Source organism: Dama dama, chromosome 33 (assembly GCF_033118175.1).
Source record: "Dama dama isolate Ldn47 chromosome 33, ASM3311817v1, whole genome shotgun sequence".
NCBI classification, from domain to species: Eukaryota; Metazoa; Chordata; class Mammalia; order Artiodactyla; family Cervidae; genus Dama; species Dama dama.
The window spans coordinates 78,561,385-78,574,224 of NC_083713.1; positions in this window are offsets into that span (position 1 = coordinate 78,561,385).

Sequence of the window (12,840 nt, forward strand, 5' to 3'; positions counted from 1 at the left end):
GGAAGAAGTGTGTATACCACCAGATATGAATAAGATGTGAAGTACTATATGTAAGGGACACAGGTTCAATCCCTGGGTCAGGAAGATCGCATGGAGGAGGGCACGGCAACCCACTTCAGTATTTTTGTCTGGAGAATCCCATGGACAGAGGAGCCTGGCAGGCTGCACTCCATAGGGTTGCACAGCTGAAGGGACTTAGCACACACTCAGTCAGTTCAGTCACTCAGTTGTGCCCTACTCTTTGTGACTGCATGGGCGGTAGCATGCCAGGCCTCCCTGTCCATCAACAACACCTGGAGCTTACTCAAACTCATGTCCATCAAGTCGGTGATGCCATCCAAGCATCTCATCCTCTGTCATCCCCTTCTCCTCCTGCCTTCAATCTTTCCCAGCATCAGAGTGTTTTCCAATGAGTCAGTTCTTCGCATCAGGTGGCCAAAGTATTGGAGTGTCAGCTTCAGCATCAGTCTTTCCAATGAACACCCAGGACTGATCTCCTTTAGGATGAACTGGTTGGATCTCCTTGCAGTCCAAGGGACTCAAGAGTCTTCTCCAACAGCACAGTTCAAAAGCATCAATTCTTCTGTGCTCAGCTTTCTTTATAGTCCAACTCTCACATCCATACATGACTACTGGAAAAACCATAGCTTTAAGTAGATGGACCTTTGCTGGCAAAGTAAAATCTTTGCTTTTTAATATGCTTTCTAGGTTGGTCATAACTTTTCTTCCAAACAGAAAGCATTTTTTATTTTCATGGCTGCAGTCACTATCTGCAGTGATTTTGGAGCCCCCCAGAAGTCTCTCACTGTTTCCACTGTTTCCCAATCTATTTGCCATGAAGTGATGGGACTGGATGCCATGATCTTAGTTTTCTGAATGTTGACTTTTAAGCCAACATTTTTCTTTCCTCTTTCACTTTCATCCCTTGAACTGCAAGGAGATAAAACCAGTCAATCCTAAAGGAAATCAGTCCTGAATATTCATTGCAGGGGCTGATGCTAAAACTGAAACTCCAATACTTTGGCCACCTGATGCGAAGAAGTAACTCATTGGAAAAGAACCTGATGCTGGGAAAGATTGAAGACAGGAGGAGAAGGGAACAGCAGAGGATGAGATGGATGGCATCACCGACTCAATGGACGTGAATTTGAGCAGGCTCTGGGAGTTGGTGATGGACAGAGAAGCCTGGTATGCTGCAGTCCATGGGGTTGCAGAGTCAGACATGACTGAGTGACTGAACTGACTGATTAGTAGGTGACATTTAATATATTTCTTTTCTCAGGAGATGCATTGGCTATGTGGATTTTGGTACGATGTTTAATTTGAGGCCCAACTAAGCATTAATTAAATGCTTAGTTGATTAAGATCAACTAAGGTTTTGTTGTCCATTGAAAAACTGAACAAGTTTTTCCCATTTCATCAAGAGGTAAAGTCTGTTTCTCCATCACTTGCACATGGGTTGGTTATGTGACTGGCTTTAGCCAATGCATCACTAGCTGTGAGATGAGATGTGAACCATAAACTGCTAGTGAGGCTTGTCCTTTTGCTATTTAGGGATTGCTTCAATCACTCTGAAGAAGCAGCCTGGGGAAGCCTGCAGAGGATGATGGACGTGGCACCCTGCCATTCTCATTGTTTCAGCCAAATGTCAGACATATGAGACCATGCTGGACCATCCAGCCACTGACCAGCCTGTGATCTCATCAGAGACACATGAAAGAACTGGAAAACTTCCCAGGAAACAACAGAACACATAAGTTAAGTAAATGGTTATTGTTTTATTGTGTTCTGGGTTGGTTTGTAACGCAAGAAAAGGGAACTGATACAGAAGCATTTAAAAGTGGGGTACTACCAGGCTTCCCTGGTAGCTCAGCTGGTAAAGAATCCACCTGGAATGCAGGAGACACTTGTTCAATTCCTGGGTTGGGAAGACCCCCTGGAGAAGGGATAGGCTACCCACTCCAGTATTCTTGGGCTTCCCTGGTGACTCAGAAGGTAAAGAATCTGCCGCAATGCAGGAGACCCTGGTTCAATTCCTGGGTTGGGAAGATCACCTGGAGAAGGGATAGGCTACCCACCCCAGTATACTTGGGCTTCCCTGGTGATTGAGACTGGTAAAGAACTTGCCTGTGATGTGGAATATCTGGGTTCAGTCCCTGGGTTGGGAAGATCACCTGGAGGAGGGCATAGAAACCACTCCAGTATTCTTACCTGGAGAATCCCCATAGACAGAGGAGCCTGGCGGACTGAAGTCCATGGAGTCACAAAGAATCAGACATGACTGAGTGACTAAGCATGCATTCATGGAGTGCAACCATTAAAAACAAGTCCTCAAACACAGGGCATTGACTTTGGAAATAGACAGTGGATGGAGATAGGGAAGCAGTGGGGAAATCCTTGGCAAAGGCAGCAAACTTCCAGTGGAGGCTAGTCATCTGAGGAGGAAACTACTAAAGAAGCTGAAAAATACCGACACCTTTTGCATAATCAGTTCAGTTCAATTCAGTCGCTCAGTCGTGTCCAACTCTTTGCGACCCCTTGAACCACAGCATGCCAGCAATTTTTAAATTAATTTCTTTATTTTAATTGGAGGCTAATTACTTTACAATATTGTGGTGGTTTTTACCATACATCAACATGAATCAGCCACAGGTGGAAGCAATTTGAAAAGTTGTTGCCTGGAGTAAACTGAAGATGGAGTATAGTCTTGACAGCTGCTGCTGCTGCTGCTAAGTCGCTTCAGTCGTGTCCGACTCTGTGTGATCCCATAGACGGCAGCCCACCAGGCTCCCCCGTCCCTGGGAGTCTCCAGGCAAGAATACTGGAGTGGGTTGCCATTTCCTTCTCCAAGGCATGAAAGTGAAAAGTGAAAGTGAAGTCGCTCAGTCGTGTCTGACTCTGAGCAACCCCGTGGACTGCAGCCCACCAGGCTCCTCCGTCCATGGGATTTTCCAGGCAAGAGTACTGGAGTGGGCTGCCATTGCCTTCTCTGAATCTTGACAGAGAGAGCAGCTAAACAAAGAGCACACACAAGTTAGAGAACATATAGAGGAGCTCGTACTGGTTGGGCTGGAATATAAGATCAAAACAAAATTTGACTGTAGGTTTCTTAGTTAAGGCTTCTGAAAGATTTACTAAGGTGCCCCTTTCACCAAAACAAAAAGATTTCCATGTATCTTAAGGTTGGGCTCCCCAGGTGTCACTAGTGGTAAAGAATCCACCTGCCAATGCAAGAGACACGAAGAGATGTGAGTTCAATCCCTGCTCAGGAAGAGACCCAAAACATGGCAACCCACTCCAGTATCCTTGATTGGAGAGTCCTGTGGACAGAGGAGCCTGGCAGCCCGCAGTCCATAGGGTCACAAAGAGTCAGGCACTGCTGAAGTGACTGAGCACAGTGCATCTTCAGGTTATTTTCTTACAGAAAGCTAACTCCAAGACAACTAGTTGACATCAATGATTTCACGGAAACCACTCTTGGAGACCCTTTCAATCATTATCCTAAATGGGGGTTGAAGAAAATAAACCAAGGAAGATATTAGGTGACTTATGTTATGGAGCTCATGCTGGTAGAACTGGAACTGAAGCAAGATTTGAGCCTCTCCAAACCAAAACTTGGGGTGGAGGGTCAGGAGTTGTACACAGGGTCTGTTTGAACAGAGCTCTGGGAGGGAGGGAGGGTGAGGGAAGAGTGGAGATGGTGAGCGGAGAACAGGGGTAGAGAGAGAGGAAAGGGGGAGAGAAAGAGAGATCAGGAAGAAGGGATCCAGGTCCCTCAGAAGCCAGGTGCACTCACCCAAAGTCCATCTGCCTGCCAGGGGAATGTTGTCATTACAACTAGTTGGCACCTGGAGCACCTTTTCCAGTCCAAAGCTATTCTTTCCTATAATCACCAATTAGCATCTGTCACAGTCATTTCCTTGGGCGGTTGATGAGGATTGAAATGCTAGCAGGTTGGAGAGTTCACGAAAGCCCCGCAGTTAATAGCAGTGATATTCAGAGCAGAACTAATAGTTCATGCTTGGAATGAGTTCCCTCTTTTATATGAACAGATTCTCCCAGGACCTGTACAACTTGATTTTCCTGGGCCCAAGCACATTAACAAGCTATTGTTAGCCAGTAATAACTTGTGGAGCCCCCCCGGCCAGAGAGCAGAGCACTTTATCACTGAATAACCCAGCTGATTTATTTTGTTATTGGGGGAGCTTGTAAAAAGACAATTCATTTCCCCCCTACACGGAGGTTATTCCCTGTGCCATCCTTCTCAATATTCCACACTGACTCCCATTGCTGAAGAAACTGTGACATGCAAAGTTCTCACAAGGACCCAGACTGGACAGGCAGTGGCCAGAGTGTGAGCTCTGCAGTGGAAGCAGTGCACTTAGTTTCCCTCTCACAAATTAGAGCATCTCATTACAGAGGGACACACCTGACCCAGACCACACAGAGCCCTCCCTCCTCTTGCACACATACCACAGCATCTGCAGGACTCGACGACACTGCTTTGTTTCCCTGTGAGGCTTCACCATGCTGCTCTGCATCCTTCTATGTCCAATCTTTCGCCGTGATTTAGCTCCTGGACCGCATCCAAACCCAGAACCCAACCCTAAGTAAGAGTGACTGGAGCTAGCATGTGTTCATTTGCTTTCCCAACATCTGTTGTCCTGATAGTGACACTTCAATATTACTTGAGAGAGTCAGTCTTTCCCTTTCTCAGTCCCTATTATTGGGTGAGGTTAATCTTTTGCCAGGCAGCAGGGTGGGCACAGAACACAAGAGTGGTCCCTCCAGGCTGCAGTGACTGGTCTAGCCTGAACACGTTACCCGATTTGTGCCAAGGAGAGTAAAGGCCAGGGATTTTCTGCAGATATTGAGAAGGAAATTTTCTCTTTGCTTAGGGGGCCCAAACTTGGCAAGATGTAAGCCTGAACAATATGTGGAAACCTCTGTCATTATATACAAAGAATCTGACTAATGATGAAAAGAGATGAGGATGAAAATCTTGAAGACAAACATAACCCTAGTGACATAATCCCAGCCTCTAATCGACACCTTTCTGAAGCCGTTGCCCACTGTCTCCTGGAAACACTAGTCGTCTCTTCCTATATAGTATGAGTCCACTTTACTCTGCTGCAGAGCAAGCTCTCCCAAAACACAGTGACATTAACAGTCACCCTGCTTGATACTCAAAATAGCCCAGTGAGATAAGTACTGTAGAAATAGAGGGAAAGAGACTTTAAAAGGTGAATGAGCTTGCCCTAGTCAGTACATGGCATAGTAGGTGGTCAGTTAGTGTATTAATAAGTTACCGATTTATTTACTGAACACAGAGAACTTATTCATTCTCATCTCAGCCTCCAGAAGGAAAGGGCCTTGTGCATCAGTCCTTGTGGTTTGCTTTCAGGTCCCTCCTTGCTTGATCCTCTTGTGCATTGCAATGCCCAGTGTTTTTAAAGCCCATCTACTCCACACTGAAATTTGTGTACTGGAAAGCATCTAAAATCTATGGACCACCAACCAGTCTTGTTCAGCACCAGACTTTGCTGAAATGCACATTCATTCCCTACCCTGAATCCCCCTAAGTCATAGGCCCCTTCTCCCAGGCTGGATCCCTTTTGTAGACCCACCTCTGGGTTCTATTCACACATACTCTCACAATCTTTGTCTACCATCCTCTGAATTAGGACTCTGGGAAATCCTGACAGAGTTTTCCTGGGAAAACCATCTAGGTAGAGGGGCAGGGACAGTTTCAATGGGGCTGGAGCTGAAGCATAGCTCATCCTATTCAGAGAAACACGGTGCTCAAAGAGGCTGAAGAGTCAGGGTCCACAGGGAAAGTTGATCTCTAGTGACCAGAGAGTTGTCTCCATTAGTGAGGACTGATGTCCAGGGAGAACCCCTGATGAAGTGAGGTTAGGGATGTGGAAAGGATTGGGGCAGTGTGAGTCAGGGTGATGAAAGGAGTCACTGAAGCCAGGCTGCCTGGATTTGAAAGCAGTCTCCATCATCTTGAGCTAATTAATCGAACTCTCTCTGCCTGGTTTTCCTCATCTGTAAACTGCTACCGACAATGCCTGTCAATTGTCCCTTTTGAGGTTGCTGGGAGACTTAACAAGAGTCACTACAAGCAAAGGCATATCCAAGGTAGTGCTCGGAGAGAGATGGCCATGAGTGTCATCACTGCTGTGATTGTTCCCGGCAGCTCTCGCTCTGGTCTCTGGACATGTCTGAGTGATGTAATCAGAATCCAGCAAGTGTCTCTTTAATGTTTCCTAATTCTGCAGCTTCTCTTTTTCACTTTTTCTTATCCTCCTTAAAACTCCTCTATTTTAAGCCATGAGCTTCCCTCATAACTCAGTTGGTAAAGAATCCACCTGAAATGCAGGAGACCCTTGTTCGATTCCTGGGTTGGGAAGATCCACTGGAGAAGGGATAGGCTACCCACTCCAGTATTCTGGCCTGGAGAATTTCATAGACTGTATAGTCCATGGGGTCTCAAAGAGTTAGACATGACTGAGTGACTTTCAGTCACTCATTTTAAGCCATGTACTACTCAAGAACAACCTCAACTTTCCACCATCAGGTAAAGCAAATCACTGCGAGGACCCTGCTCAGCTTGTGAGACCAAACCCAGAACTGCCCCATCCAGGTGGCATTTCTGCAGAAAGAAAACCCACTCAGAAATAGAGACTGCAGTCCCACCTACATGAGTGCTTTCCTGAAGGAACGTGCACCTGAAAAACATCAGAGATTTGACATAAAAGCTGTTTCTGCTGTAAATTTCAGAGTTGTCATTCAGTCACTCAGTCGTGTCTGACTCTTTGTGACCCCATGGGCTGCAGCAAGCCAGGCTTTCCTGTCCTTCACTATCTCTTGGAGTTCACCCAAGTTCATGTCCATTGAATCACCATCCAATCATCTCATGCTCTGTTGCCCTGTCCTCCTCCTGCCTTCAATCTTTCCTAGCATCAAGGTCTATTCCAATGAGTTGACTGTTCACATCAACTGGCCAAAGTATTGGAGTTTCAGCATCAGTCCTTCCAATGAATATTCAGAGTTGATTGCCTTTAGGATTGACAGGTTGGATCTCCTTGCAGTCCAAGGGACTCTCAAGAGTCTTCTCCAACACCACAGTTCAAAAACACCAATTCTTCAGCACTCAGCCTTCTTTATGGTTCAACTCTCACATCTGTACATGACCACTAGAAAAACCATAGCTTTGACTAGATGGACCTTTGTCAGCAAAGTGCTATCTATGCTTTTTATTATTCTGTCTAGGTTTGTCATAGCTTTTCTTCCAAGAGCAAGTGTCTTTTAACTTAGTAACTGTAGTCACTGTCGGCAGTGATTTTGGAGCTCAATAAAGTCTGCCACTGTTTCTATTGTTTCCCCGTCTATTTGCCATGAAGTGATGGGACCAGATGCCATGATCTTAATTTTTTGAATGTGGAGTTGTAAGCCAGCTTTTTCACTCTCTTCTTTCACCTTCACCAAGAGGCTCGTTAGTTCCTCTTTGCTTTCTGTCATTAAGGAGGTGTTATCTGCATATCTGAGGCTACCAGTATTTCTCCTGGCAATCTGATTCCAGCTTGAGCTTCATCCAGCCTGGCATTTCAGATGATGCACTCTGCATATAAGTTAAATAAGTAGGGTGACAATATACAGTCTTGTCTTACTCCTTTCCCAATTTTGAACCAGTCAGCTTTTCCATGTCCAATTCTAACTGTTGCTTCTTGACCTGTGTACAGGTTTCTCAGGAGACAGGTAAGTTAGTCTGGTGTTCACATCTCCTTAAGAATTTTCCACAGTTGGTTGTGGTCCACATAGTCAAAGACCATGGGACTATTTTGGTTTTCAACATCCAGATGCTTCTTGCTTTCAGATTTTCATTCTATTTTTTTTTTTTATTGGAGTATAAAAATTGCTTTACAGTGTTGTGTTAGTCTCTGCCGTATAGCGAAGTGAATGAGCCATACATGCACATATATCCCCTTACTTTTGGATTTCCTTCACATGTAGGTCACCATAAAGCATCCAGTAGAGCTCCTTATGCTATAGAGCAGGTTCTCCTTAGTTATCCACTTTATACATGAAATCAATAGTACATATATGTTAGTACCAGTCTCTCAATTCACTGCATCCCCCTTTTTCCTGCTTGGTAATGATGTTTATTCTCTACATCTGTGTCTTTATTTCTGCTTTGCAAATAGGTTCGTCTGTACCATTTTTCTAGACTCCACATCTGTGCATTAATACACAATCTTTGCTTTTCCCTTTCTGCTGACTTCACTCTGTGTGACGGTCTCTTGGCCCATCCACATCTCTGTGAAGGGAACAGTTTCACTGTTTTCATGGCTGGTTAATATTCTACTCTACGCACACCAGTTCTCTATTCTCCTGAGTGTGTGAGTGACGTTTTGAACTGCAGGATGCATCTAGAACTTCATCTAGAACTGGAAGAAGAGCAAGCTTCTGAGTCAGAATTTAAATAGTGCCCGTCTGTGAATCTGAGTGTTTCCATAACTATAGATTCTGTCAAGGGGCCATTTTGTAAATAAATATTATATATACTGCGTAAAGCATTTGCTTTAGGCCACACCTGAATGACACAGTGGTTTTCTCTACTTTTTTCAGTTTAAGCCTGAATTTTGCAAAAAGGAGCTTGTGATCTGAGCCACAGTCAGCTCCAGGTCTTGTTTTTGCTGACTGTATAGAGCATCTCCATTTTGAATGCAAAGAATCTAATCAATCTGATTTTGGTATTGACCATCTGTTGATGTCCCTATATAAAGTAACCTCCTATATTGTTGGGAAAAGATGCTTGCTATCACCAGCATGTTCTCTTGATAAAACTCTGTTAGCCTTTGCCCTGCTTCACTTTGTACTTCAAGGTCAAACTTGCTGATTATTCTAAGTATCTCTTGATTTCCTACTTTTGAATGCCAATCCCCTGTGATGAAAAAGACATCTTTTTTTAGTGTTAGTTCTAGAAGGTGTTTTAGGTCTTCATAGAATCAGTCAACTTCAGCTTCTTTGAATCAATGATGGGGCATAGACTTGGATTACTGTGACATTGAATGGTTTCCCTTGGAAACAAACCAATATCATTCTCTCATTTTTTGAGGTTCCACCCAAGTACTGCATATCAGGCTCTTGTTGATTACGAGGGCTAATCCATTTCTTTTAAGGTATTCTTGCCCACAGCAGTAAATATAATGGTCATCTGAACTAAAATTCACCCATTCCTGTCCATTTTAGTTCACTGATTCCTGCAATATTGATATTCAATCTTACCATTTCCTGCTTGACCATGTACAACTTACCTTGATTCATGGACCTAACATTCCAGGTTCCTATGCAATATTATTCTTTACAGCATTGGACTTGATTTTCATCAGTAGATACATCCACAACGGAGCATCTTTCCCACTTCAGCCCAGCCACCTCATTCTTTCTGGAGCTATTGTTAATTGTCTGCCACTCTTCCCCAGTAGCATATTGGACATTTTAGGCCTGAGGGGCTCAGGATCCTGTGTCATATCTTTTTGCCTTTTCATACTGTTCATAGGGTTCTCGAGGCAAGAATACCGGAATGGGCTCCCGTCTCATCCTCTGGTGGTCCACATTTTGTCCTAACCCTTTACAATTACCTGTCCATCTTGGGTGGCCCTGCAAGGCATGTCTCATAGCTGCATTGAGCTATTCAAGCCCCTTTGCCATGACAAGGCTGTGAGCCATGAAGGGGATCCATTTAGGTATGACCTAAATCAAATCTCTTATGATTATAAAGAGGTGTTGAATAGTCTCAAGGGATTAGATCTGGTAGACAGAGTTCCTGAAGAACTATGGATGGAGGTTCATAACATTGTACAGGAGGCAGTGACCAAAACCATTCCAAAGAAAAAGTAATGCAAGAATGCAAAGTAATTATCTGATGAGGTTTTATAAATAGCTGAGGAAAGAAGTGACGTGAAAGGCAAAGGAGAATGGAAATGTTATATGCAATTGAATTCAGAATTCCAGAGAATAGTAAGAAGAGATAAGAAGTCCTTCTTAAATGAATAATGTAAAGACATAGAGGAAAACAATAGAATGGGAAAGACTAGAGATCTCTTCAAGAAAATTGGAGGTATCAAAGGAACATTTCATGCAAGGATGAGCACAATAAAGGACAGAAGTGACAGAAGAGATTAAGAAGAGGTGGCTAGAATACACCAAAGAACTATTCACAAAGGTCTTAATGACCTGGATATCCACAACGGTGTGGCTGCTCACTTAGACCCAGAAATCCTGGGGTGTGAAGTCAAGTGGGTCTTAGGAAGCATCACTACAAACAAAGCTAGTGGAGGTGATGAAATTCCAGATGAGCTATTTCAAATCCTAAAAGATGATGTTGTTCAAGTGCTACACTCAATATGTCAGCAAATTTGGGAAAATTAAGCAGTGGCCACAGGACTGGAAAAGGTCAATTTTCATTCCAATCCCAAAGAAGGGCAATGCCAAAGAATGTTCAAATTATCATACAATTGTGCTCATTTCACATGCCAGCAAGGTGATGCTAAAAATACTTCAAGCTAGACTTCAGCAGTATGTGAATTGAGAACTTCCAGATGTACAAGCTGAGTTTTGAAGAGGCAGAAATACCAGAGATCAAGCTGCCAACCTTCGTTGGATAATGGAGAAAACAAGAGAACTCCAGAAAAATATCTATTTCTGCTACATTGTCTATGCCTAGGCTTTTGGCTATGTAGATCACAACAAACTGTGGAAAATTCTCCAAGAGAGGAGAATACCAGACCACCTGACCTGCCTCCTGAGAAATCTGTCTGCAGATCAAGAAGTAACCGTTAGAACTGGATATGGAACAACAGACTGGTTCAAAATTGGGAAAAGTGTACATAAGGCTGTATATTGTCACCCAGATTATTTAACTTATATGCAGAGTACATCATCCGAAATGTCAGTCTCGATGAATCATAAGCTGGAATCAAGGTTGCTAGGAGAAATATCAACAACCTCAGATACGCAAATGATTGCACTCTAATGGCAGAAACTGAAGAGGAACTAAAGAGCCTTTGATGAAGGTGAAAGAAGACAGTGAAAAAGATGACTTGAAACTCAACATTCAAAAAACTAATCTCATGACATCTGGGCCCATCACTTCATTGCAAATAGAAGGGGAAAAAAAAAAAAAACTGGAAGCAGTGACCGATTTTCTTTTCTTGGGCTCCAAATCACTGTGGATGGTGACTTCAGCCATGAAATTAAATGACAATTGCTCCCTGGAAGGAAAGCTATGACAAACCTGGACAGCATATTATCAAGCAGAGATATTACTTTGCATATAAGGTCCATATAGTCAAAACTGTGATTTTTCTAGTAGACATGTATGGATGTGAGAGTTGGACCATAAAGAAGGCTGAGTGCAGTCAATCCTAAAGGAAATCAATTCTGAATGTTCATCAGAAGGACTGATGCTGAAGCTCCAATACTCTGGCACCATATGCAAGGAGTTAACTCATTGAAAAACACCCTAATGCTGGGAAAGATTGAAGGCAAAAGGATATGGGGTGACAAAGTATGAGATAGTTAAACATCATAATTGACTCAGTGAACATGAATTTGAGTCAGTTCTGGGAGATAATGGAGGATAGAGGAGCTTGGCATGCTCCAGTCCATGGGGTCACAGGGAGCTGGAAATGACTTAGGGACTGAACAACACAACAAATACATGCTGCACAATAAAAATCGCATTTTCTGTGTTATATAATAATATATATGGACAGGTAGATAGGAGTATATCAATATAAACATGGATCTGTTTAGCACTATGCTGCTAAAATGGGATCATCTTAGTAGCTATGTACACATGATCTCATGGCTGGGACCACAAGACTGACTAACTGGTTGTCAGAATAAATATAAATGAAGAAAATGAAGAAGAAAGGAATGAAGGGTGGAAGGGAAAGAAGAAAGGAGGGAGGAAAGGAAGAAGGAAGGAGCCACAGGCAAGTATGATGCCGGTTCTTCGTTGTCATTAGCACCAGCTTCTCCATCTCCCAGCTGGCAATTGCTGGGCCACACCACAGAAGATGCTATTGGGGAAGGTCCTTTAAAAGTCCTTTGAAAAATTGCCCATATGTGTCATGGATACACCTCTGAACAACCTGAGTGAGCATTCAGGTCCAAACCTTTGTGAATCTCTTCATTAGTGACCCATTAGTGAAGCAGTTTGAGTTTGATAAATATGTAATGTTGGTCTGACCCACTGAGAACTACATTAGTTCTATTCATGTTTCTCAGGCTTTGAAAGATTTCCTAATCCACTGAAAGATTTCCCAGTTCTGGAACAGGAATTAAAATACCCCGGCATCAGATTCCTTTTGCTGTTATAAGAAATCACCATAAACTTTGTTTAGTGACCTAGTGGAACCCACACTTATTCCATCATGTTTCTGGAAGTCAGAAGCCTGGCAGGGTCTTACTTTGCCAAAATTTAGGAGTTGGCTGAGCTGCATCTTTTCTGGAGGCAGGAGGAGAGAATCTGATACCTTGCCTTTTCCTGCTTCTAGGGTCCACCTGCATTCCTCGGCTCATGGCCCTTTCCTTCATCTTCAAAGTCCACCATTTAGCATCTTCAAATCTCTCTGATTTTGACCTGTTTCTCTCATCTCTTCTTCATTGTTTAATCTTAACCTCTTACCTCTTTTTTATAAGTACCCTTTTGGACACATTAGACCCACTCAGTTAATGCAGCATAGTCAAGATGCTTAGTCCAATCACATCTTCAAAGTCTGTTTTACTATGTAAGGTAACATCATCACAGGTTTATGAGATAAG